The 27293-nt window shown below is 36.0% G+C and overlaps 1 protein-coding gene across 8 annotated transcripts in view; it reads right to left on the bottom strand.

Annotated features, from left to right (window-relative positions):
• Positions 1-27293, bottom strand: part of LOC141397778 (uncharacterized protein CG43867) — a 664656-nt gene that overhangs the window by 580365 nt on the left and 56998 nt on the right. For 7 of the 8 annotated variants that reach the window (XM_073974478.1, XM_073974482.1, XM_073974481.1 and 4 more), the window contains exon 2: positions 1628-1675. The gene's annotated coding sequence lies outside the window, so the exon portion shown is untranslated. Of the gene's footprint in view, positions 1-1627; positions 1676-6111; positions 6510-27293 lie in introns of all 8 variants that reach the window. The other variant, XM_073974479.1, reaches the window with a different exon arrangement.

The following is a 27293-nucleotide window of genomic DNA, read 5'->3' as shown; positions in this document are numbered from 1 at the left end:
AGTAACCCTCAATTTCGGTACTTGGAGGATTTTAGCTACAATTTTTGCCTAAACTAACTGTAATTCGACTTTTGAGTTCACAACGCTTCTTCGCCGAAAATTGTCTATATATGTAGGTCCATGTTTCGGTATAGACCCCATAAAACGGTACCTAACTATCTGTTATAACGATACCTCACGATTTTGGATATTTGAGAGTCTTAGCCACATTGTTGGACGTAACTTGTCATTTGAGGTTCCTAGTGGTCACAAAATTTTTCCACCAAAAATTGTCAAGAAAGGTCAACACTTTGATATAGCTCTTTTATATATAGTTACCACCTGGTTGAACACAATTCTGCTCCGTCTATTGAAATCAAGATACAGCTCGCAATTTAGAGCTTTAAAATTTGGTACAGAAGTTTCTATTATCCTCAGGAAGCTTGGTATTAAAAATGGGTTATATCGGTCCACTTTCTGATATAGATCCCATAGAACGGTACCTCCCGATTTTGAAGTTGGTGAAATATGGTATTTGGGCTTAGTTTGGGGTATAAAACTTTCCACCTTAAATTTGTCGGTATAGGTCCACGTCTACATATAGCCCCTATAGAACGGTACCACCCGATTTTCGGTGTTTTGAAGGTTTTAGCTTCATATTTAGTCTACGTTGTAGGTATAAAACTTTCTACCTTACTTTTGTCGGTATAGGTCCACGTCTACATATAGCCCCCATAGAACGGTACCTTCCGATTTTCGGTACTTTGAAGGTTGTGGCCTCAACATCCCACAGAAATGGCTGAAGTTTGGTATTTTATCTTTGTTGGGGGTATAAAACTTTCCACCATATATTTTTCTGTATAGGCCTTTTATGTAGCCCCATAGGGCTGCACTCGCGGATTTTCGATAGGATGAAAGTTTTAGCCAGGGGTAAAAACATGCCTTGCAAAAAATCAGATAGCATACGTCCACGTTTTGCTAAAGGCCCCATGTAAGTGGTACCACCCAATTCAAGATTTTTTTTTAAGATTTTAGTCACATTTGCCTACCGAATTGGTTCTTATTTGGACTATTGTGCTCCCAGAAGATAGAAAACTTACTCGCAAAAACTACCAATATAAATATATATAGGTTTTAGTCTAACCCCCATGGACCGGTATTGCCCAAGTGTATGTATTTCGAGTAGTTTTTGTCAAATTTTCGAACCGAGATTGCTGTAATTTTGTACTGTGTTTAGTCAGAGTATAGAAAGAACAACGACGATCTCTTTTAAAGAGTGTTGCAACATGTTCCTTCTGAAGTGGATGTAAACTAAGATTTTGGAATTTCAATGAGTAGAAAACCTCCGCACAGAAAATTATCAGTTAAGATATTATTCTCCTCCAAGGAATTATACTTAAAGTAGAGAAAGAGCTTAATAGTTACAAATTGTTCGTAAGTATGAACTGGCCGAACTTAACGTCGTTCTTTCTTGTTTGAGTTACCGATGCTTATAAATTCGGCAATTAAAGATATTATTGGTATGTTTGTGAGCAAAAAAAGTAGTAGTAAAGTTCTACCGATAGTTTTTTGCCTTTTAATTTTAACGAGTTTTCTGGTAACTCAAAAGACGGATTACAGAATCGCACTGCAGTACTAAAAGTCTTACCTTTGTAATAATTTTTACATCCTAAGTCAGCTTCTCAATGTCTGTTATCTGAAAATAGAAGATAAAAACTCTTTAAATAAATGTGTGGTATGTTTATACTGTAGCCAAAATATATATCTAACCGAAAATATAATTTCTTCAACAGAGCTTATTCATAAAAACATGATTCTCCACAACAAAGCTTTTAATAAGACTCAATTATTAGTAACCCCAATTCAATAGAAATCTTATACCAAATTGAAACTGTCAAGTACACTGTTGCTGGTAAGATGATCTAAATTTGAAATCGAAAACTACTAGGGTGTATTCAACTCACAATTAAATTGTTTGTTTGTAGTTTTCCTATTAAATTAGCTTTTGTACATTCACCTTCACTGCCCACCCCACAACTGAACACCCAGGTAGTTTGTTTTCAGATAGCTTGTTGTTGTCACTTGTTGACTGACTTGTGTTATGACTTAAGGTGCTTAGAGCACCGGCAGCAAAAGCAACCCACCAAGCAACATTGCAGCCATAATAGAAATTCCCAGGCGGCTAATGTTACCACAGACAAGTGTAATTGTTGAAAGTACACTAAGGTCGGCCTGCAATACTACATACGAATCTCGATAACAAGAGACAACAGCAAAAACAGTGTTAATTATTTTTGCTGAAGAAAAATGCATTTCGTTGAAAAGATTTCTTTTGCACATTTTGTTGCCGGTTTAGTATTGAATTTCCGATATGTAACAATACAAAAGAAAAAATATATGAAATAAGTTAAATATAATGATATGTCCAACCTGAACGAAATTAGTGCACTCTCCAGGTCATGATTTAATCGCCTCTTGCTCGTTTCAACACAACATTAACATATGTATTACTTGTAGAAATGGATTTAATTTATTTTTTAATTTTTCAAATCCTTAACCTCGATGAAAACCTTGAATCTATGAAACAACTGATATCTGCATCAGCTGTTCTACAGCTACGGTTTTTAAATGGATCAGCTGTTTTATGTATCTGCTGTTGTACAGTTCACCGCTATAATGAATCACCTGTTCTTTACATCAAGTATTCCATGGGTAAGCTGTCATGTGCATCAACTATGCATTTAATCGATTCATTTAGCTTTAAAGATATGCTCCTCATAGTCAAATAACCTATAAATCAGCTGTTCCAAAAATTGATTTTAGGTTATTCCACAACAAAGTAATCAAAAGAGGATTACGTTGTTGTGGAATTTGAAAGCTTTATTTTAAACTTATTTTAAGAGTATTTTTTTGTTATCTGGAAAATCTCTCTTCAGATCAAACCCCGACCTGTATTAAAAACAACTGATCTATAACTCAGGGATCCAACATTTTAAATTTTCTTTAGATCATCTATGGTAAGTATCAGGTGGAGTGTGGTCTCCTGTTCTATCTACCAACGGTTCTATATGTCAGTTTTTCTATAGAAATATTGTTGTATGGATCAGTTAATGAAAAGATCGGTTGACGCTTATTGGTAATGGTGAATTCTTAAATTATGTTCGTTGGTTTTCTATGGATAGTCTATTTTGATCCTGTTTGGTCGCCTTTGAGGATTGAATTGTGGGCTTATGTGAAGACTTTAATATTTAAAATAAATTTTCAGCAATGATTGTACTCTTCGATTTTCTTATTTTTTTGTATTAAACTATGATTAATTACAACAATTTTAAGTCCTATTTGGTATTGGGATTCGAATAACTACTATTTTTTCTTAATTTTTTAAAATTTTTCAATACAAATTTTCCTTTATACCAGTATGAAACATTTGTTATTTTACCAAAAAAAATACAAAATTAAATTTTTTAACATTTGTTTTGTTGTTTTATTTAGGAATTTTTCATAAATATCTTAAAAGTCTCTTCATTTTGCGATTTTGAAATGGATTAGCAATTATTGCACCGGCTGAACAATGAACTAACAGCTTGGGAATTATATGACTGGGCATTCGAGCCGAACAATCTACCAAATATTAAAGTGATATTTTTTCAGAAGAAGATTATTTAAATGCGACAGAGGATTTGAATTTCAAATATGCAATGGCTAAAACTATCGCGGGAACAAAAAAATTAATTCAGTAATATCCACTTATGCTGGTACACTAATTGCTAAACCATTCTTAAAATCGCAAAATGAAGAAATTTTTAAGATTTTTAAGATAAATTAATAAATAAAACAACAAAACAAGTATAAAAAAAATAATTTCGTATTTGCTTGGTAAAATAACAGATGTTTCACACTGCACTATAGGTAATTTGGTCAAGTTTTTAGACAAAAGGGGTTTTTGCAGTTTTAATAACGCGAGTTTTCTAATTTCTAATTTGAAGAAAAAACTTGTGAAAATATTGGGATATGCAATTTATTCTCAAAACTATTCAAAATTTCGAAGGCAAAATAAAAATATTAAAAAAGATAAAAACTCAGAGCAGAATTTAAACTCAAATTGTAAGAGTTTGGTAATAAACAAATACATATGACAAAAACCAAAAATCCTTGGCAATTCCATTTGAAAAATATTAAAAAAATTTTTTGCGAGCACACTTACAATTTTTGGCATATAAGTTAAGAAAAACAAGTAAAAAAGTATCAGTCGGCTTAGCCGACAGAGATATACCCTCAGCCTGGGCAAATTGAAACACTTTTTTCACAAAAAACTTATGTATTTAGGGGGTTTCAACATTTTAGTCGTATGAACCGACAAAAATGTTGATTAGGATTAAAGTTCAAAATTTTTGCGGAAAAGGTACTTAAAGGAATGGACCGACATAGACCATGGGGGTGCCATAGGGGGTTTTTACACCCTTCGGGCTGTTTTCTCAAGAAGTATGGACTTGCCCCTGAAATAACTTTTACCATCGTAATTGAGGCAGCGAATGTAAGTTGCTTCAACAAAGTGATTCAATAGCAGGTCTTAAAGTGAACTTATCCAAAATTTTGTGTGGGAGGTACGGGATGGAGTGGACAAATATAGTCCATATTCGAACCTGATCTATATCTGGTAGATATTATGAGAATGTGTAAAGTATGGACCAAATCGGTCACTCCTATCAAGAGTTATCGTGCGCACAATTTTTCCGAATATTTTTGAACTTTTGTGGGGTAGGTACCTGAAGGAGTGGACCGATATGGCTTATCTACGAACTTAAACTATGTTTGGAAACAATATTACGAAGGCCAAATTTTGGCCGGAATCGACATTTCCGTTCGAGAATTATCTTGCGCTTCCACCCATAAACATGGTGTCATAGGGTTTGTTTTTCAACTTTCAGGATATTTTTTCAGGAAGTATGGAGTTGCCCCTGAGAAAACTTGTACCTTCGTATAGGGGACAGTGAATACAAGATGTTACAACGAAAACCAAGGCTATTCGTGAGCAGGTCCTAAACTGAACTTTTCCGAAATTTTGTGTGGGAGGTACTCGAAGGAGTTTACCGATTGAGTCCATATTGGAACCTCATCTAAGTCTGGTAGAAATTTCATAATGTGCAAAGTATTGACCAAATCGGTTACTTCCTTCAAGAGTTGTCGTACGCACAAATTTTACGAACATTTTCGAACTTTTGTGGGGGAGGTACCGGAAGGAGTGGACCGATATAATTCATCTTTGAACTTGAACTAAGTTTGGACAAAATATTACGAAAGCCAAATTTTGGGCCGAATCGGCAGATCCGTTCGAGAGTTATCTTGCGCCAACCACTACACACGGTGTCATAGGGTTTTTTTGTAACTTTCGGGCTATTTCCTCAGGAAGTATGGACTTGCCCCTAATGAAACTTACAGCGTCGTATAGAGGACAGCGAATACAACTTGCGTAAACAAAAATCAAAGCGATTCGAGACCAGGTCCTAAACTGAACTTTTCCGAAATTTTGTGTGGGAGGTACCCGAAGGAGTGGACCGATTGAGTCCATGTTGAAACCTCATCTAAGTTTGGTAGAAATTACACGATGTGCAAAGTATGGACCAAATCGGTTATTCCCTACAAGAGTTATCGTGCGTACAAGTTTTGCGACAATTTTTGAACATTTGTGGGGGAGGTACCTGAAGGAGTGGACCTATATGGCCCATCTTCGAACTTAAATCGAATCTGGAAAAAATAATTCCATACCCAAAATTTGAACCGAATCGATTGATCCGTTCGAGAGTTATCGTGCGCACCAGCCAGCCAGACAGACAGACGGACAGACAGACAGACAGACGGACGGACATTGCTAGATCTACTCAAAATTGTCTGAAACGGATATCGTACAAACATACTTGGGGTCTAAAACCATTATTTCGATGAAGCACATTTTTGGTCGTATCAAAGTGTAAATACCCTCTTTAGCCTAAAGGCTGAGGGTATAAAAATCTGGTTTCAAATCTTTTCGCGTTCTCAAAATTGGACGATGCGCGCAAAAGTTATAGCAGTTTCTATTCTCATATAAAGAAAAATATTTAAAAATATCTTATTTGTTGTTGTTCGGGAGCTTACCGAATTTCAAAAGTCGACCACGACGGCACAAGATGCCCTGGCCGGCTTTGCTCACCTTTTCCCTGCTGATGGGCGAGTTACGATGTTGTTGGCTGGGTTGACCCACTCGACGGGCAGCGTTCCTTGTAGGCTCAGCTGGCGCACACGGGCAGATATCCAGATGACACTAACCGCACAATTGAGACAGTTCTGGAATTGACGCACTCCAAGGGCAAGATTTGATCACACGCTAGTTCGACGAACGTACAGACTGATTTCGCCGTGTTCCAATGTTTTCCTCTATAGGAATAAAGTGCCTTGCACTTGATTTTTGTTTGACCCACGAAAACACTTTTAGTTAATATTTACATAAATACAAATTCACTTTATTGTCTATTTTGACGATCTTGCCTTTGTGGCTTTACAAAACGAAAGAAAAAAGTTCTAACAATGTTCCAAAAAAGGTAAACAGTAGACTTTTGCATTCGCTCTTCTTCTTCCCTCAAAACTGGTTTTCTATGTTTTCGCATCGAGAGAGTGAGAAGGAGAGCGAAAGCAGAAGGAAGGAATTGAAAACAAATAGTGTAATTCAGGAAGGTATAAATCAAAAACAAATAGAGCAATTCACCTTAGGGTGGGACGACATTTATGGGACAACTGCAGTAATGCTAACTTAGCGTGTTTCTCCCATAAACAGTTGTTATGAGAAAATGTATGCATAAATCGTTAAAAGCATTCCAAATCTATTCGTAGATGTTTAAATAGTTATTAAATTTATTATTATTTTCGCGGAAAATCAACAAATAATAAAAAAAATTTTGAAGTAAATCCAAATTATCCTGTCCCAGAGTCCGTAAAAACCCTCAAAAAATAAATAAATAAATACAGTTAGCCAACTATATTATTGCAAACGATGAATTTTTAAAAATTTAGATGTTTAATTAAGAATTTTTACAAGAAATTATTTCAATAATGTTGGACTTTTTTTTAATATCGGTTGATTTACCTGTTGTTGATGTTGTCAGATCAAGCCAATAAATCCAGAATCGGTTGGAAATTACAAAAACAACGGGAAAAAGGATAGGTACCTGGTTTTCGTGGTGTCAACTAAATAATTGCAAAATGAATTAATGTGCAATAAAATCCTGGGGTTTTTGCATTTAAAGATTTTTAAGACTTTTATGGTATGTGGACATGTAGATCCATAAATTTTGATCATAAATTAATTTTTGTGTGTGTAACATAGACGGTATATTCAGAAAAAGAAAAAGCAAGGTAAACAGTTTCGGAAAATATGCTACTTTTGGTCTATTCCAACTATACTAATTGTAAATCTGAAACAGAAATCCCTAAAATCACCTCTCGTAAGCTGAGAAGTGTATAAAACATCATATACCGAACCGAGAAAGAAGCCAGGATCAAACTGAGGGCGTTACATGGCAGGTCCAAAATAGTAACCACACGAATTGACTGTAGAATGATTAAAGAAATTAACGAAATAGCCCAAAGCAGCACTAGAAAATAGCTTTTGCTAATTAAAAGTGAGTAAGTGTGGAGTCACATGGAAAAGTCAGAAAAGTGCTATATAACAACAAGCACTCATCACGAGTGACTAGGTAAAAACCATTGCCCTTCCATCATAATATATAGAAACTATTCAGACTTGTTATAGACAACTTTTCACGCCATCTTTAGTATTGGGATGGCGTTATATTTTCTGATGAGACTAAAATTATGTTGTACTATCACAATGGACCTCGAAAAGTATTGGGAAAACTCTTGAAATCCATGGAAAACAAAAATTTTAAATATACCGTAAATTTCGGAAAACTGTCAGTTATGGTATGGGGTTGTATACCATGCAGTGAAGTTGGTAAAATCCTGACTTTGGAAGAAGCAATGACATAGGAGGTTTATTTAGATGTTTTAAGAAAATATGTAACCAAAAGCGTCAAGAAATTTGGGCCTGTTGGGCCTGAAAATTGAAACAAATTCCAATATAAGTACTACCAAGACAAGGACCCTAAGCATAAAGCTAATTTATGTAGGACTTGGTTGTTATACAACTGCACCAAAGTCATTTACATCCCGTTCCAGTGTCTAGATATTAACCCAATCGAAAATTCATAGGTAGACTAAATAAAATGCAATAAAGAAGAATTTTGGTTTTGCAATAATTATGTTGACTAACTGTATATGCGGAATCTAGACAATGCGTAGAAAAATATGATACCAAATTTATAGAGATTGGGTACATAAATTGCATATTATAGCAACAACAAAAGTGAAAAACGTATTGTTGGAAAATATTGTTGCAAATATATTTTTTGGTTTGATTCGAACAATTAGAAAAAAATATTTGGGAGTCCTCCAACTATTTCGCTAAAATCTCATACAACAATTAATGTGTGCTGCTGAAACTTCATCAAGAAATATGGTTTACCATCGTGAAAGCTTATTTGCTTGCTGTGATAACTTATAATGTTAGGAAATTAAGAGTAATATTGAAATTACAATCATTCAAAAAACGTGGAAATTAAAAAGCCTATTATTCGCGAATTGTATCACCGTGGTGCAATGGTATGCACACCCGCCTTGCACGCTAAAGGTCGTGGGTTCGATTCCCCGGCCAGGCAACATCAAAAATTTCAACGGTGGAAAAATACCCCTCATTTCCTGAGCATTTCAGCCATGTAAAACTTCTCTACAAGTGGTGTCTTAGTACACACCGTTCGGACTCGGCAATAAACAGTAGGCTAATATGAATCGGATGCACTCATTGATACGAGAGAAGTCTCCCTTGCCCCGTATAGGATGTTTCTGGAACAATTTCGTTTTTCCAAGGTATCTACATCCGCGGTTTTAGTGGATGGATTCGATCGCGGAAGGTCTCATTTGATCCGTCGCGTAAAAAAACTAAATTCACGCGGGGTACAAAGGAATTTGAATGACACTTGTAAATTTTAAATGCAAAAAATAGGTTTTTTAAAACAATTCACGCATCAAATATTGGCTTTTAGACTCCAATTACTAGGATGTTGTAAGGAACACACTCATTAGATATGCATTAAACGACGTAAAATCACGAGCTCTATAATCCTATTATGAGTTTTGAATATTATATTGTTGCTCGTCCGAATTATTAAAAAATTCAAAAAACCCCGAAATTCCGGCTTCAAAATGTCAGCATCAATTTTAGGTGGAGGCAGTGGATATATCGAAAAATGATGCACTAGTGTCATGTTACCCATGGAGTATTCTGTGATTCCTGATGAAATTTGTGCCGTCGTATGGGGGGCAGTGAAAGCGATTCGAGAGCAGTTCCAAAACTGCACTTTTGCTAAATTTTGTGTGGGAGGTACCCGAAGGAGTGGATCGATTGAGTCTATATTGGAACCTCATCTAAGTCTGGTAGAAATTTCATGATGTGCAAAGTAGGGACCAAATCGGTTTCTCCCTTCGGGAGTAATCGTGCGCACAAATTTTCTGAACATTTTCGAACTTTCGTGGGAGAGGTACCGGAAGGAGTGGACCGATATATCCCATCTTCGAACTTAAACTAAGTTTGGACAAAATATTACGAAAGCCAAATTTTGGACATAATCGGTTTATCCGTTCGAGAGTTATCGTGCGCTCCAGCCAGCCAGCCAGACAGACAGAAGGACATTGCTATATCGACTCAAAATTGTCTGAAACGGATTTCGTCCAAACATACATGGGGTCTAAAACCATTATTTCGATGAGGCACATTTTGCCCGTATGAAAGTGTATATTAGGGTTATGACTTTTTGACATTTTTCCTCAAAAATGATTTCCTGTAGCAGGGATGAATGAACTTTTGCCTATTAATCACTATGCTATCGTTTATTCCATTAAAATATAAAAAAGTTCACGCACAAATCGATTTAAAAAAAATAATTTTTTGAAAAAATATATGAAATGAAAAAAAAAACTTTCAAGGAATTATTTTGTCTTGCACGAATGAATAAATATAATCCTACTAATAACTATAATAACGTTTATTTCATTCCAACATTCAAATATCAAAAAAGTCGCGAAAAAAGAGGTTTATTCTCCGAATCACCTTATAATTAAGATTTTATGTAATCTTATGGCAAAACTCATCACGCTATGATACAGGGATATGAGGTTGTAAAAAAGTCATAACCCTAGTGTATATACCCTCGTTAACATAAATGCTGAGGGTATAAAAATGGTAATCATTCGAATTACACTACCAAATATGACTTAACGTTTTTGTAACTGATCGTAGTTTAATACAAAAAAAAAATCAAGAAAATCGGAGAGTACAATCTTTATTAAAAATTGATTTTAAATATTAAATAGCGAAAATTGCATCCAAGCCCACTGTCCAATTTTTTTCTATTTTTTATTAAATATCTAATAAAACAACAAAACATACAAAAAATATGTTTTCAAATTGGACCAATTTAAAAAAATTATGAGTATTTCTTTGCATATAGTTTTTACAGAATACGACAGAATTCCCTTAGTCAAAAAAAAATCTGAAAATATACTGAAATGTTTTGCTGATAAGCAGCATCACCACAGCAAAAAATAAAGGAAATCAAATACTTAATCCCATATACACTTCGGTACAAAAATGTGTGCTTTATCGAAATAATGTCTTTGCACCTGAAGTATGTTTGGATTAATTCTCTTACAGATAATTTGAAATCTAATTAGCCTTGACCGCCTATTAGCCTTGTTGTGTGGATTAATTGCTTCGGCCCACTTCAATCCAGCTTAAGGCCACTTCTCAGATCCCCCTTTAAATGTTAATAGCGGGTAGTACTTGTGATTATGACTACGACATTACAATTTTTCTATGGGAAGCTTATAGTTCCATAGATAAGGAGCAATAAATGTCCTAAGATTTAGTTCACTCCTTCATTAACCTTCCGCATAATTCGCACATCAACAACTTCCATCACTTCAACTGACTTCTAATATTGGCTTTAAAGTTTTGAGTTGGTGGTCGAAGAACTTCAAAAAATCAATTACTAAAAAATGGTCCGTATGTATCTTTAATATTTAACTGTTGTAACAGCCATAATTCATTCTCTAAAAACTCATCATTTATTTTGCTGGCGTTTTTTGTGCTGTTTTTATTTTTCGCAATTTTTCATTGTTGAATAAATCTACAGACAAGAGTCACTTGCGAAAACACAGTTTGGACATTTTGTTTTCATTTATTGCTGCAACAATTATTATTACTCTCATGTTTTGTTGTTACATCAATGAATCAAAAATATAAACAAAGGCGCAAAAAGTGGAAACTTTAAATTCATTGACCCCAATTGTTTGTACGTTAAAAGCTGGCAAAATTGCTTCAAGTGGATATGGCACTCACTAGACGCTTACAATTTCTGCCACAGGTACATTTCCAATGTTGATGGTTGATTGGCGGTGTGTTCATCTGTTCAAACGACAGTTGTTTTCAGTTTGTTGCTGGTGTTTTTAAGCGATCAAGTGATGCGCTTTTTGGCGGGCTTTTGTTTTTTGTTTTGTGTTTGGTTAATTTGAACACATGTCGGATGCAACAGGTGTTAATCGAACGAAGTATGTGGGGCAAAATAATTGCTTGGCAAAAAGCGGGTAACTCGTTCAAGTGAATATTCAATGTTGTCTTAAATATACAATAAGCTCGAAAAAAAAATACTAATGTTTTCACAGACTCTTTTATAATTTATGAAATATTCATTTTATCACGCGGTATTCAATAAATCCAATAATGTAGGATGACATTGTGATATCTATCTATTCATCCGTCTTGTCGAATTAGAATTGTCAATATTTTAAAGCATATGGTTGCAAATTTGTATCTTAATAAAAAAAACTATCGCCAAATCAACAAAATAGTCTTAATCATAATAAATTTGTTAACCACAATATTGAATTTATTTATATTCCTCAACTCAATCGTTACAATCATTATATGTTCCACAAACGCCAATATACAAATAAATGTACATTAGTAGATAATCAGCATGATATCAATTTAAGACAATGCTTGTAGGCAACAAAATAAATGGCTAATCGGAAGACTTGCCATGATGTTAATTCACACCATTTGGTCAGATGGGGTCAAAGACAGTGTAAACATTGCCGCAAATCTCAATTAAGTAGCCCGTTATATTTTTGTAAAAAAAAAAACTATAGGAAGCTAGAAAGTAACACTAGGAAAAGGGCAAAAAACTCTTGCTAAAACAAAGACAAAAGGATCAGAGCTATTGCATTTATCTGGCCCTACACTCACATATTATTCTCGCCTCAAACTTTTATTAGTTAACCAACGCTTTCAGACTAGCATGCTGTCATTTTCTTTTCATATACAGAACACCATGCTGTGTGGCGACATAAAAAATTGTAATATTAAATAGATTTTAATTAAGTTTAATTTAAGAGAACTCCATGACTAATAACAAAGTACCGAGAATTGCCCCCCAAACACACTGGGATAGATATGACATGTTTGTTTAAAGCTTGGGGCAAGGGTGTGCGTTTAGTTAGTCTACATTGGGGCATTATTTGTCATATCCAATTAAAATGCAAGAAAAAAACATGAAATGAAAGTGATACAAATTCTCCAGAGATTTTATGTGTGCTAGACAGACAGGCCTTTTGTGTAACTTTCTATGTAACGAATTGAGGTAGTATGAAATGAGAACATTTTGCAATTATGTCTGAAATATTGTAAATAAAAAACGAAAACGTAAGGAACAAAAAATTAAGAATTTAATTTTATACACTACTAGCTGAACCCGGTGCGCTTCACAACCCCGGCTTAGGTTAAATCTATATATATATAAAAATGGTGTAAAAAATGTATAGTAATTCATAAAATGAGAACGGCTAGGCCGATTTCTGTAAAATTTTATGTCAGTTATTCGTATTTTCGAGGAGAAGGTCTTTACGGAAGAAAATTTTGGAAAATCTCTCTGGAAAAGTCGGAAAATTGGAAAAATCGAAAATTGAGTCCGCTAGTATTCCATAAAAATGTGGCACTATGAAGTAACTTCTCCATCTAAGCCCTCGCGCTTATTATAATGATGACTTTGACTTACCGCCAAGTTTTCCATTTAAATAATGAAACAGAAATTTGATATTGGTGTCTTATAGGATATACTTCTGTCTTCTGCCCCCGGGTGACCTCTAACATCATTAAACGATTAAAAAATACTGTATACATACAAATTGCAACTCTGATATACTACAATTATTAATTGCATTCGTAAGGAACCTTCCCCATGCGATTATCTGCTTATCTTGTAGGGATATTATAGACCAGCTCTTGTTTCGAATCATCTATTCAATTTTGTGGTTGGAACCTACTGAGGTTATTTGTCCCCCTCCGAGTAACCGCCTTTTTTACTTGTGATTGTATTAGATTGCTTTTTGCGTTACTTCTAATAAATTTAAAAACGCTCAAGCTAATAATGATTTAAGTATATATTCGATATCAGCAACTCAATGGGTGATGTGTTCCTATTTGGATACTTCCCCTGAGCCTACTCGTCTTATTTTATGGCGACTTCATATGCATATTGCTATAATATTGACTTTTATTAAGGTAGATATTTCAAAAACTTATAGTGAGTCTTGTATACTATACTTATTATTTACATGTAATATGGGATACCTTCCCTATGTGACCACCCGCTTCCATTTTATTTAGTGACATTATAGATTATAACATGGTGATGACTCATACATGTGAAAATTCTCAATCCGATATTAAAGCAAAAATATTAATTTTTGTAGTTTGATCCTATGGGGTTACTTCCCCGCCATTGCCTACTCCCATTTTTTTTCGTGGCACATTTGATTGGTTTGACCATAGTTTCTAATGAGTTAAAAGCTTTTCAATCTTATAGGGTTTAAAATAGATGATATGTGTATTAGCGGCTCAAAGGGGAAAACTTATCCCCTTGCCCCAACCTATTGTGACAAAATTTGGAGACTATATCTGTTATCATTCTATAGATATTCGCGTACAAAATCTACATTTTTTGGAGATACCTCCGATTCTGATGCTATATCTCCAGATCAACGCGGAATTTCAAAAATTAAGATAGCCTATTTTATTTTCAGGCGATGCAGTAATAAGCTCTGAAATTTTCAAGAAGATCTGTTCAGCTGTTTTTGAGTCTATAAGGCACAAACAAACAAACGTACAAACAAACACTTTTCTATTTTATATATAGACTAGCTGAACCCGGTGCGCTTTGCTACCCCATCTAAGATAAAATATAATGGAATGCTATAATTAAATTAACCTTTTTTAGTATTTTAACGTACCCAGCAAAATGTTCGATGCCAAGGATGCTATTGAATCATGGGTGCAGTAATCTGGCATATCATATTTTTAGCATTTTCACTCATGAATTTTATATGAGCGTGACCACCATAAGATGACATTCATTTTCGGATCTTAAGATGACATTCATTGTAGCATCCTAAGCATGTCATTTTCACCAAACCTTTGGCATGACATTTTCAATGGAAAATTCTGTATTGAAATATGATTTTCATGAAAACCAAACTCTTTATTAATTCAAACTAATTCGTGAAAAAACTAGAACTAATTTATCAGCACAAAGTTTACACCCAAAATTTCAATTTAATCACCGCCGCTGCACCGCAACAGAGTTTACTTCGCCCACTCTCAGCCACTGATTTTGTTTCATCTTACAAAAGCTTTTCTATTATCTTCTCATCACCAGTTCAGATTTCGAAATGGACTCCAACAGCACTCCTTTAAGAATTTCTAGTTCGTGAACCTACATTTAATTTGTAATTTTGTAATTTTATAACAAAAATTTTGGAAATGTATACTCTTTTGCTTTGATGTCGCTACTTGTAGGGATATACAAATCAACCTGTTTGTTTGTAGTGATCTGTACAAATGATTCAAATGCTGATGAAAAGATCGGATCTTTCACGACCTCCTTCGCCTGGGTTTAAATGCTAATGAAACAAGTAAAAAAGTGTCAGTCGACAAAGCCGACTGATATATACGCTCAGCCAATGTGAAGTGAAACTTTCACCTACGGACAGATCGAATGTATTTAAGATCTCTTCAGAATCTTGTGGCCCTTTTTGGACATTTGAACTTGCCGAAAAAATGTGGATTAGGAATTAACTGCACTAAGACACAAATGTTGAACTTTTGTGGGGGAGGCACCCTTAGGGAGGACCGATATGGGTCATTTTAGAAGTTCAACTAAATTTTGACAAAATATTAGGAGATGCAATGTTTGGACCAAATTGGTTGCCCCATTCAAGTGATATCGTCCTACCAATTTAGTGACATGAAAGTTAGTTGGGATATAATATGACGAAGACCAAATGTGTTAGACCAAATCGGTTGAACAGTTCGAGAGTTATCTTGCTCTCCGACCGCCACATATGGTGACATAGGGATTTTTTACACCTTTCGGGCTGTTTTCCTAAGAAATATGGGCTTGCCCCTGGAAAAACTTTTACCGTCGTAATGGAGGTAGCGAATGCAAATCGCTTTAACAAAACTCAAAGTAATTCGAGAGCAGGTCTTAAAGTGAACTTATCCGAAATTTTGTGTGAGAGATACCAGAAGGAGTAGACAAATATAGTCCATATTCGAACCTGAGCTATATCTGGTAGATATATTAGGGTGTGCAAAGTTTGGATTACATCGGTCACTCCCTTCAAGAGTTATCGTGCGCACAATTTTTTGAATATTTTTGAACTGTTGTGGGGGAGGTACCTGAAGGAGTGGACCGATATGGCTTATCTTCGAATTTAAACTATGTTTGGACAAAATATTACGAAGGCCAAATTTTGGACCGAATCGGCAGATCCGATCGAGAGTTATCTTGCGCTCCATCCACTACACCCGGTGACATAGGGACTTTTCGCAACTTTCAGGTTATTTTCTCGGGAAGTATGGACTTGTCCTGATGAAACTTGTGCCGTCGTATGGAGGGCAATGAATACAAGTTGTTGCAACAAAAAACAACGCGATTCGTGAGCAGGTCCTAATCTGAGCTTATTCGAAATTTTGTGTGGGAGGTACTCGAAGGAGTGGACCGATTGTGTCCATAATGGAACCTCATCTAAGTCTAGTAGAAATTTCACTATGTGCAAAGTATGGATCAAATCGGTTACTTCCTTCAAGAGTTATCGTGCGCACAAATTTTCCGAACATTTTCGAACTTTTGTGGAGGAGGTACCGGAATGAGTGGACCGATATAGCCCATCTTCGAACTTAAACTAAGTTTGGGCAAAATATTACGGAAGCCAACTTTTGGACCGAATCGGTTAATCCATTCGAGAGTTATCGTGCGCTCCAGCCAGCCAGACAGACAGACAGACGGACGGACATTGCTTAATCGACTCTAAATTGTCTAAAACACATTTCGTCCAAACATTCTTGGGGTCTAAAACCATTATTTCGATGAGGCACATTTTGCCCGTATGAAAGTGTATTTACCCTCGTTAGCATAAATGCTGAGGGTATAAAGATCGGATCTTTCACGACTTGCTTTAAACCAATGCAAAATATGCCATGAAATCACGTCATCGCATAGAACCCCTTCCTTCAAATGTTGCTGGGGTATTAATATACCCATTCAGGGCTGTTATGGAGCTACTATTGTATTTTTGTATGTTTAGGGGGTAACACTCCTCCTGAAGCTTGTTGACTATAAGTATTTCTACGTAGGTTATATGCTCACACACTATTAATTTTTCTTTATTTCTACAGATTAGGGTTAGATCTACCTAAGTGAAATAAATTAAGAATAGAACTAGGTTTGAGAACCTTAAGCTTGAGGATAGTTGTAATTTATTTTATATGAAATCGACCGAAAATATTTATGGGAGCTATATTCCAATATGAACTGATCTCGATATAATTTGGCACATTTAGTTTTAGACCAAATCCCGTCTCACAAATTCAAATTTCATAGAAATTGAACATACATAGGATGTTTGGTGCATAAAATACAGGAAATCGGCCGAAAACATATATGGGAGCTATATTAAAATCTGAACAGATTTCAAAATAATTTGGCACATTTATTTCTAGAACGCATTCCAAATTTCAGTAAAATTGGAAATATATAGCGTGTTGGTGCATAAAATACAGGAAATTTGGCACATTTATGTCTAGACCAAATTCTTTCTCCCATTCCAAATTTCATTGAAATTGGACATAAATAGCGTTTTTGGTGCATAAAATAAGAAAGTCGACCGAAAATATATGCATATGGGAGCTATATCCAAATCTAAATCGATTTCGATATAATTTGGCACATTTATGCCTAGACCAAGTTTCGTCACACATTTCAAATGTTATTGAAATTGGACATAAATAGCGTTTTTGGTGCATAAAATAAGGAAGTCGACCGAAAATATATGTATATTGGAGCTATATCCAAATCTGAACCGATTTCGATATAATTTGGTAAATTTATTTCTACATCAAATTCCGTCAAACATACATTTTCATATAAAATCTAATTTTTTTGGAGGTACCTCCGGTTTGAATGCTATACCTCCAGATCAACGCGGAATTTCAAAAAATGATATAGCCTATTTTCATTCCAGGCGATGTAGCAATGTACCCTAAAAATTTCAGAAAGATCTGTTAAGCAGTTTTTGACTCCATAAGGCACAAACAAACAATCGTACAAAGAAACATTTTCTATTTTATATATAGATAGTTTGAGAATATGGGTTAATTTTTAGCCACAGGAATCATGATGAAAGGAAATTGTTATAGCCACCTTCAAACATTTCCATTTACTGAAAAACATAATCGGCAAAATACATACATACATATCGTCGGTGCCATGGTTAACTGTTCCATACACCATTTGTCTGAATCGAGAAAATCTCAAGATAATGTTTGAGTCCATACAGGCTAACAGTGCACATTGGTTCCGCACGTGGACAAAAACCGAAAATTCTATGGCGTTTGAAATAAATATTCTCTAAACACATCAAATTATTAACATCAGGTATTATTTCTGCCTACTTACAGCGGTAATACACCTGGTTAAGTCGAATAAGTTCAGATTTGTATGAGGTGCCATAAAAACGTAAAACACACCCACAAAGCATTAGTAGATTATACGTGAAATAATAAAAATTGGAGGTGTAAATGTTCAATTTCCAAAATGCAACTTATACATAGTTGATGGCATTTACAATGTTCTTACAAAAAATAATTCATAATTCGTTTTCTACCTTCTTTAAAAATAAATTCTTTGCTAATATCCTTTTGTATGTTGAGTTTTACCGATGTTGGTCTCATTTGGCCAACTCCACAAAGTCACTAGTTTACTACAAACAAAAAGCCAGCTGCCCCCATCTGCCACCCGATAAGTTATTCCCCTTTGTTCCACACCTGTAAAATCGACAAAATTCCGAAAATCGGGAGGTATTTTTATATGGGAGCTATCCTAAACTTGAACCTATATTGAACATTTTTTGCAAGGAGGCACTTTGTTCACTGAGAACTCAAAATGCAAAATTTCAGCCAAATTGGGTCGAAAATTTGGCTATAATAGTTGAAACCACCGAAGATCGGGTAGTACCTTCATATGAGAGCTATACCTAAACGTGGGCCTATATTGCAAATTTTTTGCACTGAGGTGTTTTGTTCACTGAGAACTCAATTACAGCCAAATCGGTTAGGAAATTTGGCTAAAATCGTCAACATACCGAACATCAGGCGGTACCTTTATATGGGGTCTATACCTTGATGGGATATACCCAAATGTGGATTTCTTTAAAATTTGTATGGGGCCAAAGGCGAATTTGTATGAGACCAAATGCGAATTTTCACAAAATCACTCTACAGACCACATTTATTGTCCAATCGATGAAAACAGTTTACCAGTTCTTTGTAGTGGCTAAACAAGTAATCCTACAAAAAATGTTGAAATGGAAATGTTAAGGTCCCAGTGGCACGTGTTAACATATTCCGATGTAGCTCAAACTTTGGCAATCTTAATTTTTAACAAAATTAAACATTTTAGGAGTGTGCCGCATAAAAAAATCGGACATCGATTTTTTAAAACCATTCTAGTGTATACGTCAAAGGAAATCTCATCTGAAATCCATTGGATTTCATTTGAAGTTTAAGCAATGAAATTGACAGATGAAATCGAGTGGATTTCGTAACTGCAACCCAAGCATAAGATAATTTGAAATTTTTTTGGCAGATTGCAAAACATATGAAACTTTCTCCAAGAAATTTGTCGGTATAGAAATTTGGTATTTAGTCTTCTTTGAGTCTAAAAACTTTCCGCCAGAAATTTGTAGGTATAGATCGACGTTTTGATATAGCTCCCATGGAACGGTGTCTCCCGAATTTCGGTATTTTGGAGGTTAGCCACACTGTTTTAACAAACTTGCTGAAATTTGGTATTTAGTCTTCTTCATAAACGAAAGGAAAGTAATTGTTCCATTTTACACTCGGCCGAATGAATAACATTCTACTGAAAAATTAAATGTTAAGTGCATTGCCCTGTTTTAACATCTTCTGTAAAGAAATCAACAAACAGCAATGTTTAACTTCAGAGATGTACAATGTACATCTTAACATAGTTTCCTCTTGCAGTCGTATGTTAAGCAAAACTTTAACAGCTAAAGAGTTTTTCTCTTTAGATTTGGGGGCGCCAATGTATGTACTATATAAATATGTACTCTGTTCTTTTCTGCTTGCCACAGCGATTATGCAGTTCATTCGTTTTTATATCTCTTAAAACAACACCCTCTAATTTAGTTTAGTATTGTTGTTTTGCTGTTGTTTATATTTGTTGTTCTTCTCATCATAGTTATGATAATGATTGTAGTGTTGTTTTCGTACTTCAACGATGGATGGAGTATGTGGTGTTGTTGTTTTTGCAAAATTTGTTGATTGACTCTTTTGTCTCGTTTGTCTATTCGCCTCTATGTCAGTTAGTGCAACGAACTTTTGTTCCAATTTGTTCAGTTTTCTAGTTCGTCTTCTTCTCCGTTTTGCAAATGCAAATATAGGTACATTTTTCTGTACATACATACAGTATGTATTTACTAAAATTTTTTCCGACATACATACATATCGCTCATTTCTCAAAGAATGTCACATCTCAAAAAATGCAGTTTCGAGAATAACGCGTTTTAAGTAATTTAACTTCCCAACATAAAAAGATGGTTACACAAAAAATAAAGTAACTACTTGGACCATCTTTTGCACAGAGCTAGCCAGATATCAGAGTTAAACTTTTGTGCAATAGGTATTAGGCGTGATTTTACGTGTGTTTGTGCCTCATTAACTCAAAAAATTTTTTTTTGATTTATGCCAAATTCCTGGTAAATACGCTGTAACTCGTTGAGTTTTCAAGATACCAATATGAAATTTTGGCACAAGATGAAGTAAAAGTCGTAGAAGAAATAGAAATTACTATCTCAGAAAAAACAATTTTTGAGTTATGCCACTCTTTGAGTAAATGAGCATTCATTCACATGTTTGTCTATATTTAATGTTCATTATGTTTTGTATGTTTGATCATTCTATTGAATGACTTACAGACGGCATTTCATTATAGTAGGAACATTTCTGATAACACAAATTTACATATTTTTGAGAAATAAACACTGCAGCTCTGATAGGATTCTCTTATATAGATTATATGTAGTAAGTTAAGAATCATGAAACCAGCTGGATTTCATATGTCCACTAGGGCTGTAAAAATTTCAAAGCTATCCAAGGCCTGGCCTTGCTTACACTGCACTTTTGCGAAAATGTTGACATTTCGTGTTGTTTTTATACCCTCCAGCATAATATGGTCGTAACAAAATTTTAATCGGAGACCCTATAAAGTATATATATTCTTGATCAGGGTAAAATTATAAGTCGATGTAAACATATCCGTCTGTCCGTCGGTCTGTTGAAATTAAGATGCATCTCGCAATTTTTAAGATAGAGCTTTGTATAGAAGTTTCTACTACTCCTGGGATGTTTGGTATTTGGTATTACAAATGGGCTATATCGGTCCACGTTTGGATATAAACCCCATAGAACGGTTCCACCCGATTTTCAGTATCTTGAAGGTTTTAGGCTCATTATCACACCGAAGTGGCTGAAATTTGATACTTAGTCTTTACTTGGGCTATAAACCTTTCCATATGAAATTTGTTGTTATAGGTCCAAACCTTCAGATAGCCCCCATAGACCGGTACCTCCCGATTTGCAGTATTTTGAAAGTTGTGACCAAATGGCTGAAATTTGGTAGTTATTAGTCTTCATTTGGGGTATTAAACTTTCCCCTAGAAATTTGTCGGTATAGGTGCACACTTTCATATAGTCCCCAAAGAACGGTACCTTTGGTATTTAGTCTTTGTTTAGGGTATAAAATAGGGATACGTATTACCAAACAAAAATCGATCTTTCGATCTTTTGATTCTTACTTAGAACTCAAGAATCGATCCTTCGATCTTTTGATTCGTTCTTAGAACTCAAAAATCGGTTTTACGATTCTTACGTTGGAATCAAAAATCGATCCTTTGATTCTTACTTAGAACTAACTTGGATAAAAGAATCGTTCGATCGAGATGACTCCTTAGTTGAAAATGTGAACGTTTTAGTGTACAATGCTTCGCGTTTAACACTGTCCTACCGTTAGATTAACTTTGTTCATCAGTACAACAAATAATATAATATTGTTGTCTTGCTCTTACCAATGAAATCTGTATATTTCATTTTCGTGGTACATCAAAAAGTCAAAACAGAATTGATCAATCGATTCCCACTGCAAGAATCGAAGAATCATAATAGAGAATCGATCTTTCGATTCTCTATGAAGTCAAAACTCGATTCCGATTTTTCGATTCTTTAAATCAAAGAATCGAGGAATCGATTACTCGAGAATCGACTTGCGTATCCCTAGTATAAAACTTTCTCCTAGATATATGCCATTACAGGCCCACGCCTTCATATAGCCCCCATAGTATGGTACCACCCGATTTTCGGTATTGTGAAGATTGTGGCCACAATAATCCACCAAAATGGTATTAAGTCTTCATTTGGGCCACACAACTTTCCATATGAAACTTGTTGGTATATGTCCACGCCTTCACATAGCCCCCATATAACGGTACCTCCCGATTTTCGGTATTTTGAAGATTGTGACCACAATATTCCTCCGAAATGGCTGAAATTTTGTATTCAGCTTTGGAGTATTCATCTTTCCCCTCCAAGTTTGTCGCTGTAGGTCCACGCCTTCATATAGCCCCTATAGAACTGTTCCTCCCGACTTTCGGTATTTTGAAGGTAGTTAATATTCGTTGCGACTATAAATCTTCCCCCTGAAATTTGACTTTATATTGTCCCCATACAACGGAACCTCCTGATTTTCGATATTTTTAAGGTTGTGTCTTCAATATTCCACCGAAATGACTGGAATTTGCTATTTAGTCTTCGTTGGTGGTATAAAACTTTCCCCCAGAAATTTGTCCGTACAGGCCCAAGCCTTCATGTATACAAGTACCATATACTTCCCGATTTTCGGTATTTTGAAAGTTGTGCCCACAACAAGCCTTCGATATGGCTGAAAGTTGGTATTTAACCTACGTTGAAGGTAAAAATCTTTCCGAGTGAAATTCGTCAGTATGGGTCCACGTTTCGATGTAGCCCCCATAGAACGGTACCTCCCGATTTTCGGTGTTTTGAAGATTGTGGCACAATATTCCTCCGAAATGGCTGACATTTGGTATTTAGTCTTCGTTGCGGTTATAAAACTTTCCACCTGAAATCTTTAGGTATAGGTCTACACCTTCACATTGTCCCCATAGAAGGGTACCTCCCGACTTTCGGTATTTTGAAGGTGGTTGGCACAATAACCCACCGAAATGGTTGAAATTTGTTATTTACTCTTCGTTGCGTTTATAAAACATTCCACCTTCTAAGCCTTCATATTGCCCCCACAGAACTGTACCTCGTGATTTTCAGTATTCTGAAGGTTTTTTTGCTTAATCTGGCTCTGGGTCTATCTCCAGTTCAAGTAATGTGGCTGCTTCGATGGGTTGTAGCCACAAAGCTGCTGGCTTTAGTTGAGTAGATTTGGCAGGGCAGTTGAAGAGGTCCAGTGTGTCGTGCGGGTCTGTGCTGTATGCTGGGCAGGTGTTTTGCACGGTGTATTTGATTGTTTCCCTAAGAGAATGCATACGGCTGCAACATCCCGAGCGTAGTTGAGCCAAAACTACTCTGGTTTGTTGGACAAACCAGAAGAAGGCATTCACGTGATTGTTGTTTATGGCATCTGCAACTGCATCTGTGCGAATGCTATTTAAAAATGCTCGATGGCTTGTTCGTCTAGGGGTTCTCTTTTGTAACGTTGGACCTCTCTTTCTACGTCATGAAGATGTCTCTTGACATGCCAGGGAGGGGACCTATCCATCATGTGATCATTAGGATAGCTTTCAAGGTAACACCCGAGCAAATACCGCAACGAAAGCATGCCATTGTGTTGCTGTACTGGAAGAATCTTTGTCTCGTAGTGTAGATGGTCCACTGAAGACATAAGGGGGCACCTGTTGCATTTCTCATGGTGGCATTCCTGCATAGCTTACCACAAACCGACCTTTCGGGTTATATGTGGTCAACAAGGTTTCTTTATCTGCACTCCAATTGCTAAGGACTTGAGGACCTTCTTCCAACATCTCAGCTTGTCGCAGATAGCTGTAACTTGCGCCACAAATAGAAGGAATTGGCTTAGGTGAAAGTACTTATTGTTGGCTGACAACGTCGATGGCAAAAATATTTTGAATATTTTATCTAAACTTATCGACCAGATTTGCCGAATTTTAGGACACAGGATTCCGAGTTGACAAAAAACTTTCCCGATAAAAATTAGGGACATAGTTCCACTTTTTGATATGGACCCCATATAACGGTGCCTCCCGGTTTTCAGTATTTTGAAGATTTTACCTAAGTTTATCGACTAAATTGTCTGAATTTTTGCGTTGAGGGTTCCCAGTGGACAAAAAACTTTTCTGATAAAAATTATGTGCATAGGTCCACGTTTTGATATAGCCCTCATAGAACGGTACCGCCAGATGTTTGCTATTTTTAAGATTTAAGACACATTATCCAACCGAAGTATTTAATATTTGGTATTTAGTCTTCGCCAGGGCTGCGAAATATTCCAACAGAAAATTGTCGGTATTAGTCCACGTTATGATATATCTGCCCGATTTTCGGTATTTTGAAGTTTTTAGCCACATTATCCACCCGCAATGACTGAAATTTGGTGTTCAGTCTTCATATATTTTTGTGGGCTTATTGAATACATCAAAATTTTGTCTTTGTTTTGTTGGCCGATTAATGACAAAAGACTGCCCATTGTTAGTCTATATTTACATTAGGCAATTTTCCTTGCGGCAATGGCCAGTTTTATGGAGAGCGGGTGAGGCATTTGGCAACCCTTTGCCTCTCAACACCCTCTCTCAACTACAAACTGACAATTGCCGCAAGGAAAATCGACTAATGTAAATATGGAAGTAACAGTTGGTCTTTTTTAATTTTTTTAAATTCCCTAGTTTAAAGACAATATTATTATGTACTTAATAAACCCACAAAACGCATTGTTAAAAAATCGGTATCCCTTTAATGAAGTGGTCACTGAAATCACTGATGTGACCCCTAGACTTTTGGAGTAGTTTGTGGTCGGAATTCTGCTACCAGCGACCATGATATTCAACTCAGTCCTCACCTCTACAGTGACCATAGATTTAGTGGCGGATATTTGCATATTCCTCGCGTGGAAAAATGTAGAAAAATCAGCCAAATAGGAGTTCAGTCTTTAACAAATTACATCTCAATGCCGTCTTGGTGGCGGAATATAGGAGAGGCAGAGGTTAAACAGTTCCGGAGATATCACCCAACCTTGGAAACTCCCTGTTTCACTTAACGCGGCTTGGACGTCTTGTTCCTGAATTCCACGTACGACTGGCGTCCACACATATAATTGATTATCCAATGTTTTATACGTGGCCGGAGGGTTGTCTGCTAGATGTTATTTAACAGCATAGAGTGCTTGACTGTATCAAAGGTTTTTGATAAGTCAAGCACCACCATCACTGCTCTGTCACACGGCTTATTCCGGTTCCGGTTGAGGCGTGCAGCGTACTTTTCGTGCTGTTCTGCTTACGGAACCCATCGGGAAGTAGTAAACCTCCATGGCCTTTGCTACGGGCGACAAAAGCTAAATCTGTATGTACGATTCATCTTTGCTGGCAACCTTGGCTGGCTTCGGTAGCAGGACCATCCTTCCCATTTTACAGGCTGAGAACTTTAGTGATATACTCGACCTTGGCTGGCTTCGGTATCAGGACCATCCTTCCCATTTTACAGGCTGAGAACTTTAGTGAGATACTCGACTCCCGGCTCATCTAGCTGTTTCAGTATTACGATAGAGATTTCATCAGGGCACAATGCTTTGGATGATTTATTTATTTCATCCATTGTAAATTGTGGTGGTTCATCCGCTGCAGAAAGAGGTCTAATGCGACGTAGTACTCTCATCTTCGTCATTCCGGGATTGCTTGACAACCGTGACTCAGGCCCTGCCTTCCTTCTTTACAGTGTTCGAGAGTGACTTAACCGTAACACACAATTCACCTGTTCCGGCTCCAATGCTGCAACTCTTCAGGTGATTTAGCCACTTGTTCTGCTTCTGCTCATCGACCAAGCTGTTAACTTCCTGTGTCAGCTGCCTGAATCTGGGGTCACTGGGGTTGGCACGGCAAAGCTCATCGCGCGAATTTGCTAATCCCCTCGCTTCTGCTGGGAAATTTGTTTTCACTGCGGATATTTAACAAGCATGCCAGCGGCTGCAGCAGTGATGACGTCTCGGTGGTTTCCGGTGACCAAATGTCACAACTCATAGTGAGCATTAAAGTTCTTCAAATGGTAGATCACAAAACATTACAAACAAATGCGCCAAAACCACAGCGTGATGTAGGGTGCAAAATAAAAACTCTGTACATCCATTTAATGATTTTCAACTATTGAGTCATCATAAATATAGCACGCTGTTATCTGTTATTCATTTTACAAATATGCAAATACTTGGGTGCCCAGCAGAAATTGTGGTAATGCTGCTCTTGCCGATACAATTCGTTGTTGCTGCCACAGCAGCAGACAGCAGAGTGTGTACCACAAACATAAATAAACATCTCGCTTTATTTCCACATTTGATTATTATTTTATTTTTGGTTTTCTTTGGTGTTTGTTTATCTTACGATTTTGAGCTTTAATGAAGGTCATGTTTGTTTATGATTTTTAATAAACGTCTGGTTTATTTGCGGTTTCAGATTTGGCATGTGCTGCTCTTTGTGCAGTGATGGGTTGGGCAACTACTATAGGGTTGCCAGGGAAAAAGTTAATAGTATAAATTTTTAGGTAATAAGATTTTGGCCCTCAGATAATCTGAAAACGAATAAAGTATAAAAAGTATGCAATAATCAGTGTAATATCCAGAAGAGATGGTCAAAATGGGACACCAAAACAAGATGTGTCCCTTTATAAAAAATTTTCAACAATTTTCACCAACTGTATCGGCTAAGTTTCACACATCATGCCGAGTTTTCTTATGGTTTACGATCATATTGAACAGCATGGTAACCCTTTCTCGCAGTTTGTTTACTTAACGCGAATAGTTGTCACAACATTTGTGCTTCGTTGCCACCACCTCTTCCTTGTAGTGCACGTTGTGATTTTTACTTCAACTATAGCTGCTGGATTTGTTTTTTCTTTTACAAAATTAGCATTTCAAATATGAATCGGTTATTTGCATAAAAAAGGCAAATTTATTCTGATTGTAGGCTCTTGTGTCACGAAAATGAAATTATTTATATTTTCCATATTTTTGTTTATTTATTTTAAGAAAACAGATAAATCATTTTGCACGCTATTTCAATGAATCACAAATTAATGAAAACTAAATGGAAATTACTGTTCAGAGTAGCTGAATAAACTTTGGCGTGGAGTGACACGAATCACGAAATCTAAATTAGAGATATATGTATATTTACGAGTAGTGAGGAAAATATATAAGGGGAAGGCTTCTGGTGGGGAAAGTCACCACACAGCTGAGTGTTAGTTGAAGTAGAGCAGAAAATCGTAAGCCTGGCAAGTCTCCTATACG

The sequence above is a fragment of the Musca autumnalis genome, unplaced genomic scaffold (assembly GCF_047663935.1).
Source record: "Musca autumnalis isolate F117 unplaced genomic scaffold, ASM4766393v1 scaffold_3, whole genome shotgun sequence".
NCBI lineage: Eukaryota > Metazoa > Arthropoda > Insecta > Diptera > Muscidae > Musca > Musca autumnalis.
Note: the sequence above shows the minus strand (reverse complement) of the source record. Positions and strands in the feature narration are given on the sequence as shown.